The sequence below is a fragment of the Lygodium microphyllum genome, chromosome 4 (genome assembly GCF_053477565.2).
Source record: "Lygodium microphyllum isolate KBCC chromosome 4, Lygodium_microphyllum_v1.1.10, whole genome shotgun sequence".
Lineage (NCBI taxonomy): Eukaryota > Viridiplantae > Streptophyta > Polypodiopsida > Schizaeales > Lygodiaceae > Lygodium > Lygodium microphyllum.
The window spans coordinates 174,547,305-174,551,564 of NC_141138.1; positions in this window are offsets into that span (position 1 = coordinate 174,547,305).

Sequence of the window (4,260 nt, forward strand, 5' to 3'; positions counted from 1 at the left end):
TTCGTGACGGGTTCATGGTGTAGTTAATGGTGAAGGTATTGAGAGAGAAAGAGAAAGAGAGAGAGAGAGAGAGAGAGAGAGAGAGAGAGAGAGAGAGAGAGTGTGTGTGTGTGTGTGTGTGTGTGTGTGTGTGTGTGTGTGTGAAGGGAAGGGAGGTAGGTACATAAATATCACTCTCTTTGTCATGTCACCAAAGAACTCATCTTACTGGAACAAAACATACATTTGTATAGTTTAAAAGTTTTACAAACTTGGGTTGCTAGGATGAACTTGTAGATGTCTATCAAAGAGCTTACTAGCCAACTTGTAGTCTCAAATGATACATCTAATATGAGTGCATTTACATGCTCTCCTACAACTAGCAGATCCTAATTATTTCCATGCTCAATTAGACATAGCTTTGTAAAATATTCCTAGGGTGAACCTCTCAAGATTGCAACCACAATTAAGTATTTTTTCAATTGAAAAATCATTACATATATGCATGTTTCGAAAACAAGAATATGTTTTCAAACCTTTTTCTACAAGGCCTTGAGTTGCAACCTAGTTGCAAACTCCTTGCTAAGTCTACATATAGCTTATGATTTGGCAATCCGTTTGGGAACTACCAACCTAATTCAACAATGGAAGAGGGTAGGGTCCAATGTGGTTCTCAATAGAAGATGGCCTGGAATAATATATAATTGAGAAACTTAGCTCTCCACAAATGAGTGACAAGTGGTCTTCAACTTTGTAGTTTTTCCATTTTTCTAAAATTTGAAGATGTCATTCCTTTCTATCCCATCTCGCTTGAAGAGCCCTTAGCTAGAGTAACCTCCGTGACTTTGGTTGGCCCTTCTATTGGTTCACTCGCTTGCTCTTGTTGTTTGGCCTCCTAGCAAGATCACTACCCTATTGCCTTTCTTAAACTTCGTGAATCGTTTTGTCAGGTCTTGCAACTTTCTTTGTTCCCTAGCTTCTTGCAGTTCCTTAGGCTGTTTCTTTTGTTCTTCCTTCAACCTTCGGCACCTTAGGTGGACTGGTAAGTCTCCTTTGGTGCATCTAGTCTTAGGCGATTGAGGTATTTTAGGATCTCTATTTGAGCTTACTTTCGACTCAGAATCAAACTCTTCATCTTTACTAGAAGAGGGGGTCTCTCTTAGCAGTCATAGCTCAAAGGGTGAATTTGTCCTAAATAATGGTGCGGCACTCAATTGCACCAGGCCTGCTTGCTCATAGTCAATTGCTCCTATATGCTCCAGTCAAGTGCGATCGCAATTCATGCGCATGACTCCTCTCTCAATTCTAAAAGTGATATTTTTTACCATTTGGAGTCTGCCAATATTAGCTCAATTACATGTCCTCAGTGTTGTATTATATCATATAGATCTCTCCTTCACTCTTGTCAGTTGAAGGAGTAGCAATCCTCGTATCGTCATTTAGAACTATCCTCACCCGACTACTCTAAGTCTCCTAAGTCTTGATATGGTGTTTCCTTTTCATCGGTGAATAAGGCCCAATTGTATATTCAGTTCAGGTCATGCACCTTAGTCCACTGCCACTTGGGTTCATCCAAGAGATCCTTGAGCCGCTTGAGATTGGCTATTGGATTGCCAGCCAGCTTGTTCGTCAAATACTCTAAGATCTCAAGGAGTTCTCGCTTGTTGTTTGGTACGTGGAATAGTACTAAGGGCATGTAACTAGGCTTACCAATTCCCTTAGCGGCTTGCTCGTACTCCTCATTATTCGAGAATGGCAGATCGATCGTGGCTAGCACATGCATCCAATCTCACTCATCCTCAAGACAAGGGATATACTTGGTGAGCAGCATTTGTGCAATTTTCTAACTTGTGCATCACCCTTCAGCATGGTTGAGATGGCATCTAAGTAAATTGGTGTAGTCTTCCAAGTATTAATCTCTACCCTTACCACTTCTATTCGATTTCCTAGGAAGATCAAACTGTTGCCCCAGTCTTCTATGACTCGTGTGTTGTGGATCTAGGGTCGGCCTAACAGAATGTTATAGTCTACTCCTTTCATGACTATGAAGTTTACGGAGAACTGGACTCCCGCAATCTTCAATGGCCAATTCTTTAGTACTTCGGATGGCTTTACTTTCATTCTGTTAGCCAGTGTGACATTAAATCTAGCATTCTCGACAAGCGGCTTATCCCAAGCAACCTGGCACTATGTGTGGCTAAGCACACTAACTCCTATCCTTGTGTCTATGATTTCCTTTCTCGTGGTATTGCCTAGAGCTAAGACTAGTAAGATTGCATGCATTTCGGTGCCTTCTAAGAAAGCATTAACATCCAAGGACTTGGGCACTGCAATGTCAAACTCGATATCTGCATCACAACACCATGCTCGTGCAAGTCAATAGCAACTTCCTCTATTGATCCTTCCACCCATTGCTTCAATTCTTACCATAGCGTCGGATCCTACGTAAGCATGTCTCCTAAGTTTAGAATCACTGAAGTGGTTACTAGCGGCACTGCTTGTGGTGCAATTGTGTTTCTCGATTTTGGTTGTGGACGCGAAGCTGGTGTGCCTATGTTTGAGAGATCATCAATCTTGTCCTTCAAGTTGGACTCAACATCCTTCAGGTGTTCCTGGGCTTCTTTCACCCACCTCCTTCACTTTTTCTATAGCTTGTAGTTGGTGCTTTGGGTTAGGGTAGTCCCCTACCTTAGCACTTCCCTTCGCAACAGTCTTTGGAGTGTATTTCTTTGCCTCTGTGTCTGTGACCTTATTTCCACAGCAAGAAATGTTGTGGCACTCTCGGTTTTGAGTGTGACCTTTACGTCAGTTTTCTTTCTCCTTCGCCTATGAATTTTCTTTCTAATTGAGGCTACATCTTAGTTGCTAGGCCCTGGCAATGATATGCCAGTCTACTTTGTCTAGGCTCGGGTCATGACATGCAACGGATGGGTGTGGCCTTACCATCAAGTGTTTTGACACCAAAAAACCCCAATGGGGCTGATAGCACGATTGCCAAACTAGAGAATGGTTTTTATCCTGGGCAATCGGGAAAGAGACATATGATTCCACACTCAGTGCATCTAAAATCAACCTTCTCTTGATTGGCTTGTTCTCTTTCAAGGTAGCATGAGGAGATGTGTCCTGGGTAACTACAAGTTCAACATGAGATCAGCTCTTGGGTCTGCCCTCCTAAGCCTCTGCCTCTACCTCTACCTATAATGCCATCACCAGTAGTACTGGTTGATAATCCATGAGGATTGGATTGCCCTCTTAGTCGTACGAGACGTAAGGGTTCATTTGGCTCCTCCATAGTGGAGTGGAGTGTCCCTCAATCAGTGGATGGGTTACAAAAGGTCTAAGTAGTCAGGGTATGCATGTGGGATATATCTCCATCCTAGGAATGGCTCGTTTAGCATCATTAGGTATCGAGAGAGCCAATGGGGCTCCCCTCCTGAGCAAATTTGGTGGCCTATTCCCTAGGTAAGGCTCGTTGTAAGGTTGCGAGTATGGGAGTCTCCTTGCCAGTTTGCAATGCATGGCATCATGGCCGAACCTACCGCAATTGGAAACGTGGTCGGGACCTAGGGTTCTGACACTTAGCTGGTAGGTGGTTTCCACCACAATACACACATTGGATCTGTGGATGTGTTGGTCTCCTCATCATCTCTTGTAGTCTCACTAGCTCCATCTTCATCTCCGCTAGCTCCTAGTTCTGGCAAGTACTATTTTTCTTATCTCGGCTAATTAGAACTGAACATTCAACACACGTGGTTGCCCTTTTCGAGGTTCTAGAGCTCGCCTCATCTCTGTTTGAGCTCCTAGAGCTCCTCTTCTTGAGCTGGTCATCCATGTGAATGGCCTCTTCAAAGACCCTAGTTTAGCACATCTTGCTATAAGCTTGAGTTGCCTACCAAGGCCTTATAGAGCTCTTCAGTGCGTATTCCATTGGTAAAGATGGTGGAGACTACTCTCTCTTTTGTGCCCCATTTGGGCCCTTTTTTAACACATCTAAGAGCTCTTTTTCTCCATGTTTTCTCATTTTGTGCTATGTTTGGACCTGTTTTTCAACAACAACACTAAAGCTTTTCGTTTCATTTCGACTTCTCGATCCTATCCTACTCTAAATGCAACAAAAATCAAAACCCAAATACTGAAATGATTTTTCCTACTTGACTAATCATTAAAAAATCAAAATACTTACTTATTGTGAATATTAAAACCCCAAAATCTCTTACCTATCTCAAGCTCCGGTTTGGGGATGAAACCCTTACTTCGTTGCGCAATTTGAGGGACGAAAGT